Raw genomic sequence first — 14,710 nt, 5'->3', positions numbered from 1 at the left:
TGTGTTTGAATGCAAAATCTACAACAAGATAAGAGAAGCCATTCTTTCTGTATTATCGGACCTCCCAGGGCGATCCAGAGCTTTTAGTCTTTCTAACATGCTCTCAGACAAGGATATGGAGATAACTTTTAAAGTGGCCAAATTTGGGTGGCAAGCAATGAGGATCAGGCGTGCATGGGTCGAACTTAATGGTTGAGCGATTTTATATTTATATTTATACTAGTTCCAAACATGTAATATTTTTTAATTAAGCGCTTAACGGCTTTTATGAGTGAGAGATTGTAAGATGTTATAGGGGCTCACACTTAATGCACTTTTATATGTGTTACGTATGTATATCTGGTATGTTTTTATGCTGGTCTTGGACCGTATTAAACTCTGTACACTATGTATATATGAAATGCATAAATATTTATCATGCATTAATATGCTTCCTTTGCAGTTCATACTGAGCCTGAAAAAGGTCTTGGAAAAACTTTGGAAGAACAACTCAATTCATGTAAAGATACTGAACCTGCCATTGGTGAGTTCTTGGTCTGTAGCTGAACAGGGAAAACTTTTAAAGATTTTTCATACAGAGCAGATTAGCAGCCCAACCCTAGGTATGCTTACTTAAGAGCCAGCCCTGCTGAAATCATCGAGGCTTACTCTCAAGTAACAGTGCAGTCCTGAGCAGAGTTATGCCCTTCTAACCATTGAAGTCAGTTGACTTAGAAGTATATAACTCTGTTTAGGATTGTGTTGTCTGTGGGCAAAGGATTGCCGCTTAAGAATGTGTATATGTGGTGCTTTGGGAGCTCAACGTAGGCTATAGATGATCCTAATTATTAAAATGAATGTTTTTGTTTTTGCACTTATGGTAAAAAGAAATTTGTAGATTGGGGTGGGAGCCTAGCACTTGGGTATGCCTCAATGTTCAGGAAATTCCCTTGAACCAGTGTCCATGGGATGGGGAGGCTGTGTCTGGGCTGTTCTGCCTTAAGCTACGGGGGGGGGGGTCTCAAGTGGTAGGAAGCTCCTTTGCAAGCACAGTTTCTATACAAAGAGAACCGGTATAGAAAGGCAAAGATTAGGCTAGGACCTTTATGCTGGATATGCTGGCTTTCTGGGTGCAGGAGTTTCTTTTGTGTGGGAGGGACATTGAGTCATGTGACCCCCACAGTGAGCCTGAAGAGGGACAGGAACTAAATGAGATTTTGGGACATTTTTGATTGGATCTTCCTAGTTCCTCTCCTCCCAAACTGTGTCCCTGTTCTGAATTAAGGCTCTGCTTGGCTGCTGTTAGGCCTCCGTCGGAAAGCCTGCTTTGCCCATCCTCTTGTGTATTTAACCCCTGACAGGCCAAAGAGGTCTCGGTATCAGACCGCCTGTGCCAATAAAAGGAAGGAAGTTATAAAAGGCTGACTATCTATTTTAGTACTTCATTAGAGCAATTGGCCATCCTGCCTTCATAGAAAAATTAAGCTCAAAAACGGTTTGGCGGGGAGGTGGTGGTAAGTGCTGTCAAGTCACAGCTGACCTCTGGTGACCCCATAGGGTATTCAAGGCAAGAGATGTTCAGAAGTGGTTTGCCTTTGCCTTCCTCTGTGTAGTGACCTTATACTTCCTTGGTGGTCTCTCATCCAGTTATTAATGAGGGCTGACCCTGCTTAGTTTCCAAAATCTGATGAAATCAGGCTAGCCTGGGCCATCCAGGTCAGGGCAGCGTTTGGTGGGGGGAGGCAATAATTGATAATATAGTATTTCAGTAAATGAAATTCTTTCACAATATTTTTGTCTTAAAACACAGGTCTCGAATATATAATTGAATATCGGTCAAAAGACAACCCGATTTATGAATGTAATCTCTGCTATAGTCAAGCAGGACTATCAAACATGTTCATGCATGTTTTGGGTAATAAGCACAGACAAACATATTTGGTGAGTATGGATGGATTGTATGTTTGGAGCATTAATTTACCTAGCATAGCTTTCCTTGTTATACAGGGCAGGTCCAGAGTGCTTGAAGGACCAACTAGAGATGCGCCTTTTCCGTGATGGCCCTTCAGTTATACTCCCTTCCTTAACCTCCAGATAGCTGCCTGGCACAAACTTTTTATTTGCCCAGGGTTTCTCATTAATGCCCTTTATGATTTTGGACTCTGCTTGCTGAAAGTTTTTTAAATCATTTTCTTGCAAGTGCTGTTTCCCTATTTTTATAGTGAAAACTCTCCTACTGAACTTGTTCTCTGTAGGTTGTATCCAATTGTTGTTCCTCCAACAGTGGAAAGATGGGGGGTTATTTGTGCTGATTCACTCTTCTCATCCCCCCCCGGTCCTGTTTTTGAGGTTCCCCTGACCCTGGAACAGAATTTCAGGCAACTCAATTGGCTGTGGAGAGGGGAATCACGTTCCATGAACTTCTAGTGGTGGTTTGTTGGATAGAATCCTATATTTTTATGTCACTTTTACTATTAATTTTTTATTTTCAGTATTTATATCTTGCATTTTCTGATTAGCCTAAGGCAGCTTACAAAAATAGTCAAGAAACTTTGGAATATACTTTAAATCATAGTAAAAAGTATAATGTAAGACCACAAACTGCAAATGGAATAACAAACAGCAAGTTAATTGTCTGCAGAAAAATGGCCAGTCAAGCCCAACTTAGCACATGCTGCCCTCAAGAAAAAGCCAGCTGGAAAAGAATGTGCTTAAAAACAAAAAGCTAAAACAGTGGTCCCTTGCGGATTGACCCGGGAAGTCCATCCCATAATGACTGGGCAGTAGCTGGAAAAGCCCAGGAATGGACAGAGGCAGAATGTGCCAAACGGAGTGATGGACAGAAAGGAAGCACTGTTGTGAGGAACACAATTGTGTAGGGATTTGTATTTTATTGTTTTATTGATGATACTTTTTAGTAATTGAAATTATTATTATTTATTGTTTATTCATTTTGTGCCCCGCTCTCAATCCCCGGCCAAAGCCGGGCACAGGGCTGCTTAACAACATACGGTCTGTACAATAATATCTATTAAATATAATAAAATCACTATAATTAAAACCATTAAACTACAAAATTCTATAAAAAGTCAACAAAGAAATAACAGATGGCACTCATAAATGAAAGAGCTGCTGCAGCTTTCCAACAGCCAGGCCCCCCATATAATCGATATCCATAGTAGAAATACAGAAGAGGGAAGGGGCAGGGAGGCCAGCTTAGATGGAAAAACTGTAGCTGTCCTCAACTGTAGGCCTGGTGGAACAGCTCCGTTTTACAGGCCCTACAGAATTGTTTAAGATCCCGCAGGGCCCTGATCTCACTAGGAAGGGAATTCCGCCAGGCTGGGGTCAGGGCCAAAAAAGCCCTGGCCCTGGTCAAGGTCAGCCAGACACTGTTTGGGCCAGGGACCACCAGGAGGTTGTATTTACGGTCTGCAAGTGGTTTAGGGTAGGCATGATTCAGCACAAGGAAACAGGGAAAAATCTGATCACAGTTTCCTTTTCACACAAGTTGGCTAGTTTTGAAAGCAGAATGACATGCAGGTCCCCCAAATGTTCAGGAAACATGCATGTTGTTTTAAAAGTTTTGAGAGCAAATATATAATAATAATGGCCAGAATCTAAAGTCTCTGTGTGGGTCCATCAGGTGTAGCACTTCATGAATTCTGGAGACCTGTTCCTGAAAGGAAACATGGGCAACTGATAACACATAGTAGAAAAATAACGCAGAAGATACATGCCCTGTCCTCATTAACCATTTTTTTTAAATGTTGGCTTTGCAGAGGGTCCTTTTAAAATGGAGATTTCAGGGATCGAACCTGAGACCTTAACTGCTGAGCTGTGAGAAAGCCAGCGTAGTGAACTGGTTAGAGTGAATCTGAGAGACCCAGATTCAAATCCCAGCTCTGCCGTGGAAGACTGCTGGGTGACTTCGGGCCAGTCATTCTCTCTCAGGCTTACCTACCTTGCCAGGCTATTGTGAGGATTAAATGGAGGAGGGGAAGAATGATGGATGCTGTCCTGAGCTCCTTAGAGGAAGGGCAGCTCAAAACTCAATAAATAAATGTTGCCCATATTTATGGTGATAAAAATCTGGATGTTCATTGTATTGGCTTGCCTCCCACAGGAAAAGTCCTTAGTTTGAAACAACTAAAAGTGCTCTAGGTGGGGGCCATAGCACAGTGACAGAGTGGGTTCTCTTTGTTCACAGAAGGGTCCCAGGTTCAGTCCCCAGCATCTCCAGTTAAAAGGATTCCTGGGAAACGATCTTAGCCCCTGGAGAGTCTGTCAGCTAGGACTGGGTTAGATGGTCAGGCTCAGTATAAAGAGCCTTCCTATTTTCATCCAGGATGAAAATAGGATACTGGATAGTGAATATATAAGAGCTGGTCACTTTTGATGCTTGGGAAAGTCATCAGTTTTATCCTGTTTCACCTTACTTGCTTAAATAAATACTGACAATGATGAAAAATGGTGAATCGGTGGTATTTCTCCCCCCCTCCCAGAAAAAACATTACCCTGAAATAGGAGAGGTGAAAGGCCGAGGTCCCAAACTGAATAACAGACTGAAAGAGCTTGCTGCGAAAGTTGAACGACTGGAGGGAAGAAAGCCAATTAAGGTATGAAACCTTAACATTTCTTGCTATACATTAGGATGTCTGCCTGTGTCATCTTTAACGAAGGCAGGAAAACAAATGCTGCAGAGGGAAACAAATTCTTTAATAATTTTGCAACCACTATACATTTTGTGTGTGTCTTAATCGGGGAATCTTTCAGATTCTTTTTAGTAATGTCCCCAGCTTCTATGCATGCATGGGCACATCGCTACAAAGAATCTGCAAGATTCTCCCTGATTAAGCCATGCACAAAACACATAGTGGTTGCAAAATTATTAAAGAACTTGTTTCCCTTTGCACCATTTGGGGGTTTTTTTGCCTTCATTTTGCCTTGGTGAGGCCCCCTTCTTTTCTTCACTGTGTCATCTTGGCCGGGATAGAGGGCAGGATACAAATCTAATTAATAATAATAATCTGTAGTCAAAAAAGGTTGTTTGGCAACAGGGCCTCTTTAGGGGGAAGGTGCTGAGTCAACTGCATTTATTTTAGCACTGGATTTTATTAAGTCTGCAAGAGGTGCCCACGTTCAATTAAAGGGAATTCTCTGTGTTTTTCCCCTGTGATGGATAGAACAGAGGTGGGGCAGTTGTGCATCTAGTGAACATTCGGCCTTCGCTTTTGATGGTTCCTTCAAAGCATTACCTAATAAATGCATAAACAACTGGGAGAATTTCGATACTTTAAACTCAGTAGACGATGCTTCAACCAACCAGCTTATTCGTGATGTGTACAAAGAAGCATGAGAAGGGCCAGTTGTTGCTGGCAGGAGCTCAGGCCACAAAAAGGGTTTTTTTCTTATTGATTTTCTTTGCAAAAAATACAAAATTTAATAAGTCATCAACATTTGTTTAGATACCAAAATAACCACGGTTACCCACAAAAACAAAGCTTTTACCATAATGCCCGCACAGAAGACAGCCATTAGGATTTAAAAAAACCCTCATTCTGTTGGAGAACTTCAGGTTTCTCTTAAACACCCCATAAGACAAAGAAGGGGGTGGAGTCAACTCCCTTTTGTCACCCTTCGGTATTTAAAAGTGTGCCATATGGAATCTAGAAGAAGAAGAGTTGGTTTTTATATGCCGATTTTCTCTACCACTTAAGGAAGAATCAAACCAGCTTACAATCACCTTCCCTTCCCCTCCCCACAACAGAAACCCTGTGAGGTGGCGTGCTGGGTACTCATAAGCCAAGTAATAATTACTGCTCATTTAAATGGACTAGTAGAATTGGCGTGGTGGTGGTGGGGAATGCTACAGTTGTATGCAAAATCTGTGATAGTAGCTCTAAATGTTTGATAATAGGAAGGGATTTTAGGAGGTGCTTCCTGTTTTGCTTTCGAGATTCCAGTTGTCATCCCTGTGTGTATTTTTTTATCAAATCGCAGTGGAGATATTTATGGACAAGCAGATTACCTGATCCTGCTTAAAATGGAGTTTTGCGCAGTGTGGTCCTTAAAAGTGTTGTCAGTCTCATTATGAATTGTAATTAGGTGGTGTTTGAGTTCAAATGAGTATTTCTGCAGTTCATAAAGTTACGTTTTAATAAAATATATTGATTAAAAGGTCTTTTTTCCCCTTCAGAGTACAATGGATCTTCCTATTCCAAAAGGTAAGGTGTTGCAGAGTACAGTGTCATTTCTAGCATTAGGTATCCTCTTGGCATACATCACAGAATCCCCACTTTTCCCTCTAGTGGGGACCCAAAATCATTTGTGACATTGTTCTCCTCTTAAAATCCTCACAAGAAAAACCCTATGAGGTAGGTTAAGCGGAGAGTCAGAGTTACCCGTCAGGCTTCCATGACAGAGTAAAGATTCAAACCTGAGTCTCCCAGATCCTAATCTGATACTCTGAATTCTACACTCTTCTGGTTATGCATGGGAATAACTTCTTATGTCCACCCACTGTGAACACATTTACTAGGAAGATTATGCTATGAGTGGTGCTTATTGCCAGATTAGCGAGTTGACCTAAAATCACAGCCTGATGTCATCTAGAGATAAACATGAAGCAGTCCAGTTAGTTCTCTTGATCATGGAGAAAATGATTGCAAATTTTGATAAATGTGCAGAAAGTAGATACAATTTAAGTTACAAGTTTGGATGAATTTCAGACCCAACCTCCCCAATCAGTATTCATTAAACCCTAAGATTTTTAAATATTTTTTTGCATTTCCATCAGAACATTGCACAGTATACATAACAGTACGACAATGTTAAGTGCATGTTTGAAACTTCAGTAAATAGGTTTTCTTGAAACAGGTAAACAATTTGAACTGACACACTGCATTTAAAAGGTTTCATGAAATAGAATTTTGAATGTAAGTGCAAGACATGACTCCAGCTTAAATTTTCATGTCTTTTTCATTTTACAGATGACATATATTCAGTAGACCTTTCAGACTCTCTTGTCACTTGGTTTTTTGCAGGTGAGCTATTAGAGTAAATGAATAAAGGCCCTATACTCAAAGCTGTTAAATGTGTTTGATGTCCTGTATTGGTGATGTGATCGTCACATTTGATCATCATGTCCCTAGTGAGAATTGGAGGATTGTTATATCATGTAAACCATGTAAACTTTGATGACTCATAAGCCATGAGCTCGGTTTTTCAGGAATGATATGCGAGCTTTTACATTGAATAAGCATTGATAGACGTGTATTTGTGTATATATTGAGGCACTTAACTAACCATATGTATTTTTCTGGCAAGGCTGTAATAAAGTGTTTGTTTGTTTGTTCGTTAATATTGAGGCACTTGCCAAAACTGCTGAATAGATCTCAGGCACTTTTAAAGACTAACAGCGGTGTTTACTTTATCAAGTTGATGACATAGACTGAAGTGTATGTTCATGTGGAAGTAATTGTGGGTGGGTGCTTTCGTCTAGATTTCAAGTTGAGATTAAAAGGTAAATCAACCAGCAGAGCTGCTTGAGTTACAGTGGGCCCTCTGAATACATAATTGGACTTGGTTGCTGTGGAGATACTCTTGACGGGCCCTTAGTTCTAGATGAAATGTCTGTGAGTCCCACTTCTTCCATAGCTTTTGGGGAAATAATAATACGCCTTATTCATCACAGGCTGATGTTCCCTGGTATACTTAAGCCTCCACTTTCTCTAGAGAGATTTGTGTAAATGTGTAATTCCTTGGGCCTCCTGATTCTTCATGGCTTGAAATCAAGGCTTGAATGGAGACTGGAAGTGTAGCTGCCCTTTTACTTATTAATACAGTCCAAGTTGCCTGTCTGAACATTTGTAAAAAGAAAGCTTCATATTTACATCCTTAAAAAAAATATTTGGGGGGCACTCCTTTCAGCCCTGTTTCATAAGTTAGTAGACTAGAAGCTAAACGAACTCACCAGTAGTGGTATGAATAGTTCCTCCCACTTTTGATTGCTTCATGTTGAAATTTTGCAACTTTGTTATAAGGCAATGCAATGCAAGTCCACACTTTAAAAAGTTACTTAATATGTTTAATTTATTTTTTAGATGATGCAGGGACAGGGAAGAAAGAAGATCCTAAACCAGCAGCTAAGAAGGATGCCGAAGCGGCAAATGCTAAGTAAGTTTTGAGATAGTTAACAGTTTATTTGGAGAAACTAGGACAGGTAGCCTTGTTAGTCTGTTGTAGCAAAATAAACAGAAGTTCAGTGGCACCTTAAAGATTGACAGCACTTATTTCAGGAGGGTCATGCTGTAGTGGTTTAAGAGCGGCAGGCTCTAATCTGGAGAACTGGGTTGGTTTCCCCACTCCTCCACGTGAAGCCTGCTAGGTGACCTTGGGACAGTCACAGTTCTCTCGGAACTTTCTCAGCCCACTCGAAGGCAGGCAATGGCAAACCACCTCTGAATGTCTCTTGCCTTGAAAACCCTACAGGGTTGCCATAAGTGAGCTGTAACTTGACAGCACACACACATGCTGGAATAAATCTTTTAAGTTGCCACTGGTCTCCTGTGTAGTTTGGAAATAGCCTTAGGAGACTGCCAGAAGGAAGTCTTTCTGCTGGAATGTGTCTGCTCTGAACCCCTTTGGAGATGGATCACGATGGGTAGCTGTGTTAGTCTGTCTGTAGCAGTAGAACAGAGAAAGAGCTGTGTGAGGTATGGCTCACGAAAGCTCATACCCTGCCAGAAATTTTGTTAGTCATTGAGGTGCTACTGGACTTGTGCTCCGTTCTACTGAACCTGTTGATTATCTTAGAATATGAGTCTCCAATTCACAGGGAATATCTGAGTGGTTTCTTTGACCCGTAACGTTCCAAGCACAAGGGGGGTTCTTCTGCAGATGCATTGTGGGTTTCTAGGAGACCCCCAGGTGCTCTCCCCTGACACCTCCAAGTCCAGTTGTTCGTGTGTTCTTATCAGTGCGGAAGACAGAATGCATATCCATCCTCCTCTTTCATGTGAAAAAAAATATAGGCAACTCTACAGGCAACTTAAGTATCTTGGTGAGTATCACAAGCTGGTGCAGTGGCCTCTCTTTTCATGGGCCTTCATCTTCCTTGGGGCCCTTCCTCTGAGACTTCAGACTACCTGCACTTTTTCTTGCATTCTAGTCTCCGAATGTATTCTGGCATTGTGATCTCGGCCTTGTTGTCTGCCTTGAGAAACAGTTCCAGAAATATTCCCAACCATTTGTGGAGCAGGCATGGCGGAGGATATCCTGCACTGTTTATTTCACTGCACCATTTGCAATGAGACCAGCATTAAGTTGTTTCCACCATTTCCACCTCCTTTTGACTTTTGGTAGAATCAGCAGAAAATTTAGCATTTTCTGGTAAAAAGGACTGTTATAATTAGTTGGAGTTATGGAGACAGCAGAACAGTCAAGGCAACATCGTGCTCTTGTTTCTTTGTTCGTTCCAAGGATTGCATTTGGGTACACACCCACAGTTACCTGCATTTTGTTTTGTTTTTGTGGACTTGATCAGTTTTGACCTTTGGGCCAGACAGTAAAAACTTCAGCTGTTCTATCTTACTTCAAACTCCTTTAGATAGAAGATGTCAGAGAAAATGGCTCTCCTTATCCCAGATCATTGTCCATAGTTCAACCCAGAGGTTACAAGGCGTTTATCTAATCACTTGTAGCTACTCCAAAGTTTTACAAAATATTAGTAACAACAAAGGTTCAGTTAAATTGCAAAACATGTATTACGCTGTACAAATAATGAACAAACACAAAAAGCAAAAGTGTTGATAATGTTATAAAACCACAACAGTGACAGGTTTGCTGGCTAGTATCCTTCGATACCCTTCTTCGGACTGTAACCTTGAAATTCAACAACAAACAGAAGCATAACCAGTACAAATATCACACAATAATTACACATAGCTTATTTGCAACAGGTTACATGGGACTTACTATAGCTATCATCAGAAATGAAGTAATTATCCTTTATGACACATAAGTCCGTAATGAGTAAAATAAGATACATAAAGAATAATTACTTCATTTCTGATGATAGCTACAGTAAGTCCCATGTAACCTGTTGCAAATAAGCTATGTGTAATTATTGTGTGATATTTGTACTAGTTATGCTTCTGTTGTTGAATTTCAGGGTTACAGTCCAAAGGATATAGAAACGGGATACTAGCCGACAAACCTGTCACTGTTGTGGTTTTATGTTATATTATCAACACTCTTGCTTTTTGCATTTGCTCAGAATTTGGGTACTGTAATACATGTTTTGCAATGTAATTGAACTTTTGTTGTTACTAATATTTTGTAAAACTTCGGAGTAGCTACACGTGATTGCCCTGACCTGGATGGCCCAGGCTAGCCTGATCTCGTCAGATCTCAGAAGCTAAGCAGGGTCAGCCCTGGTTAGTGTTTGGATGGGATACCACCAAGGAATACCAGGGTTGCTGTGCAGAGGAAGGCACTGGCAAACCACCTCTGTTAGTCTCTTGCCATGAAAACCCCAAAAGGGGTCGCCATAATTCGGCTGCGACTTGATGGCACTTCTCTCTCTCTCTCTCTCTCTCTCTCACTCTCTCACTCACACACACACGTGATTAGATAAATGCCTTGTAACCTCTGGTGGTTTGCACATTTTTTTTCTCTGTCTCCTATCAGAGGTTTCTCTCCCTTCTTTTTCTCATAGTTCAACCCAACCTTTTCTAAAGAGTTGCTTGGATGTGCCCTCAGAGAATGAAATCACTTTTTAAAAAATGCATTAATTATGAGCACTTCTTCAGCTGGTGAGCTCCACCTTTAAGAAATGTTGCAGCCTTTGTCCAGCAGTTGCCAATAGGCGGGATTCGATAGATCCGTCCCACTGATGATGGCCCCTTCCCCTGAAGCTAGAAGTTCGAAGGAGCCCCTTGCATCAGAGACTGGTGCCTTGTGCTGGAGGAGGATACCACTGTTAGTAGAATAGACCCACAAGATCCAGCCCCATATATGCTACGCAGCTACCTCTTATAGGAGTATATTACTTGAATCTGTACTAAGTTGTTTATTACTATATAAATCCATGAATGCTTTACAACAGGAGTCCCCAAAGTCATGCCTGTGGGTGCCGTAGCGCCCACCAACACCTTTCTTGTGTTGCGGGGGGGTGGGGGAGGTAATGAGGTAAACCTGACTGAATGCATATAAGAAATGTAGCCTAGCCAGACAACCCAGTTGTTGCTTATGAGACCCACCAGAGGCTCAACTCGTTTTTTTGGTTGGTGGGCACCATTCAACTTGGGATGTTAGAAATTGTGCAGGTCTGATTTTTTGGATGTGGATTGAGAGTTCATTAAAAAAGGGAAATTTGAGAAGTTGTTTGAAAGGGGAAGAGACACAGAAAGCAGTCACAGGCTGCGTAGGTGTTCTGCAAAGGCGTTTCAAGTTTACAATGTACAGGGTTGTTGAAACAAGGCGAAAGCTGCCGTCTTACCCTCTTGGGCTGAATCCATGTTGCTTTCTTCTACAGTTTAGTTCTTTTTCTCATAGATTTCTTTTTTTCTTTAAATTCCATAAAGGTGTGATGATAGCAACAAATCAGAAGATAAAAAGGAGCTGGAACAGGTAATATTCACTGGAATGTTTTGGCAGCTCATAGTTTGGTTTCCCTTAAGCCTTGATTTTACAATAGTGAGTACCCTGAGACTATCAGCCATGTATTGTACTTACTGGGATTAAAAATAATCCTTTTAGTACTGAAACTCTCAAAATAAAGCATTTTCTTATATTTCAGTGCCTCTTTATATTCTCAGTAGATAAGAAAACACTCTTCTCGCATAGTGTTTCGTTATGTGTGTATACTATAGTTTTCAGAACAGATTTGTGACATATGTTTTATAGAGTACCGCGCAACAACAAAATCCATTGGTTGTAGAAGTTGACTCTGATTCTGAAGAATTCACAAGCAACGATGGGCTACTAAAATACTTGGTAGGTGGTTGAATTATGCTGTGGTTCAGCTGGCAAAATTCAATATTTCCTGTGTTAAGTTAGTGACAAGGAGAGGCCCAGGACTCCATGGCAGAGCATGTTATTGGGTCTTGAAAAGTTCTCTGCCTTGATACCTTACCTTGTACCGTTGGCTAGTATTCAGTATTGGGCTGTATGGACCAATGGTCTGACCTGGTGTAAAAGTGGCTTTATATGTTCCTATGTAAGCTCAAATATTGGTACCGATGAGTCAAAATTCACCATTATTAGTGTTGTTGTTGTTGGTCTTAGTGATTGATGCAGCACCATTGATGCATGTGATACTTTACATAGTATAATAAGCAAAAAGAAGAGGTTTCTGCTCTAGAGAGTTCATAATCTAAATTTCAGCAATGGGGGAACCAACAAAGAGAAGGAAGGAAAAGCAAAGGAAACTGTGCATGAATGGGAGAAAATGCACATTATTATTATTATTTATTACATTTCTACCCCACTCTCCCCAACCCGAAGGTCGGGCTCAGAGTGGCTTACACAGTCTAAAAACACAATAAAACAATAACCCATTAAAATAGTTTAAGATAATTTAAAATAGCCCAGTAATGCCCGTCAATGGCGCCAAAACTCCAAAGACAGAAATTTGTATAAATTAATCTAACCACACCCTAAGATGGTCTTGAAGGGGTGGTGCTCAGCAGCAGGGAAAGGGTGGGGGAAAGGACTAGGGAGGCCATAAGCCCGGCGGAATAGCTCCGTCTTGCAGGCCCTGCGGAACTCCTGAAGGTCCCGCAGGGCCCTGATCTCATTAGAGAGGCTATTCCACCAGGCAGGGGCCAGGGCTGAAAAAGCCCTGGCCCTGGTCGAGGCCAGCCGGATACTCCTTGGGCCAGGGATCACAAGCAAGTAGGAATTACATGAACTTAAGCTTCTCTGGGGAACATACCAGGAGAGGCGGTCCTCTGCATTGTTATCATTGTTTACATACATACATAATATTTCTGAACATTTTGAAGTCGGGGGAAATGTTTTCTTCCATTTTGGTTTTTTTTGGAAATTCTGGGGACAATTGAAACACATACAGTAATTAACATTTTCATCATACTAAACTCATTTTACTACTTTAGCAACATAAATTGCATCATTTATAACTTTGTAAAGTATAAGATGCCCTGAGCTTGATAGCCCCAGGCTAGCCTGATCTCGTAAGATCTCAGAAGCTAAGCAGGGTCGGCCCTGGTTAGTATTTGGAATACCAGTGTTGTGATGTGGAGGCAGGCAATGGCAAACCACCTTCGGACGTTTCTTGCCTTGAAAACCCTACAGGGTCCTATAAGTCAGCTGTGACTTGACGGGACAAAAAAATACAGTATAAGATATTACAATTTGGCATATGTGAATTTTGAAATAAATATGCTTTAATTTTCTGCAAGCAAAATTGTGAATACACCCAATAATTACAGACAGAATTGCAAACTTCTACATCCTATGCTACCTTAGTGTACGTAGTGTAGTTTTTGCTATCTGGTAGGAAGAGGTAAAACGAAGTAAAGGTTAAAAATACTAAGTTTGTAGTAAAAAAAAGCAAGTGTGTTGGTTGGACAGAAACTGTCTCATACACTCACAATACAACTGCTTAAATGTTTGCATAAAAAATTAAACATTAATATGGAAATAGTTGAACTCTTAAATAGTGTTCGTATCATTCAGCATATTCATTTATTTATTAAAACATTTCTATCCTGACGTTCCTCGTGGTTTGAGCTGGGTTACAATAACAGTTATATTGTTAATAGTTAAAAACATTTTCAGTTAAAACCAAAATAAAATACTATGGAGAAAATGAGTCCCATATAAGCAGAATAGTATGCTTGAAAACATTGTCTATGTCTACAGTATGCATAGGAATTATTCTCTAACCTCTAAATTGTCCTACATAAAAATCTTCTTACTACACATAACTCATTCTAAGAGAAAATTATTCATAGGAGTTTCCCTTCCCCCGGACAATCCCAAAATTACTTTTTTTTCTGTTGGAAAAATTGAAAGAAAAAAAAATTTCCTTGGGGTGGGGAACTATTTTTCCCTGGGGCTTCACATCTCTATGGTCAAGGTTATGCCTGTAGGTGAGCTAGCACAATACTTCGGCCCTTCGGCTTGCTGTTTCAACCAGTTGTCATGCTAGATGGCTTTGATCAAGGGCCATTTAAGTTGCTGCACATATGGTCAAGCAAGATTAGTCATGTTGGATTTATGTCAGTGCACTAGTCTGAATATTTTGCCTGCTTAAACACTTCTTAACATTTACTTTTTCTGAACTCCAGTATGCCAATGAAAAGCTGGATTTTCCCTGTTTTGTCTCTTAACTAAAATCTTTGTGCGGCTGCTCATTTCTTTCCAGAAAAGCTTTGAAATAATGGATGAAGATGATGCTGCATTTATACTGAAGGTTACTCAGAAACTTACGGATGCACTGATTACGTATCGTGAGAGAGTTTCGGAAAGAAAAGTAATTTCCTCTTAGTATTTTTTTAAAAATGTACTGTAATTTAGGCATCCTCCAAATTTCGCTATTAAGATGCTACACTCTTTTGTTGGTGAGATGGGAGCAAATGTGTCCTATTGTAATTTTGTACAATAGGATTATGTTGCTTGGGTCATGGCTCTCTGCAGTTTTAAAACTGCATTCCCACTTGCTATGTGGTACCTTTAATCTGTGAGGAACTGCAGAGAAACT

The sequence above is a fragment of the Euleptes europaea genome, chromosome 11 (assembly GCF_029931775.1).
Source record: "Euleptes europaea isolate rEulEur1 chromosome 11, rEulEur1.hap1, whole genome shotgun sequence".
Taxonomy (NCBI): domain Eukaryota; kingdom Metazoa; phylum Chordata; class Lepidosauria; order Squamata; family Sphaerodactylidae; genus Euleptes; species Euleptes europaea.
Note: the sequence above shows the minus strand (reverse complement) of the source record.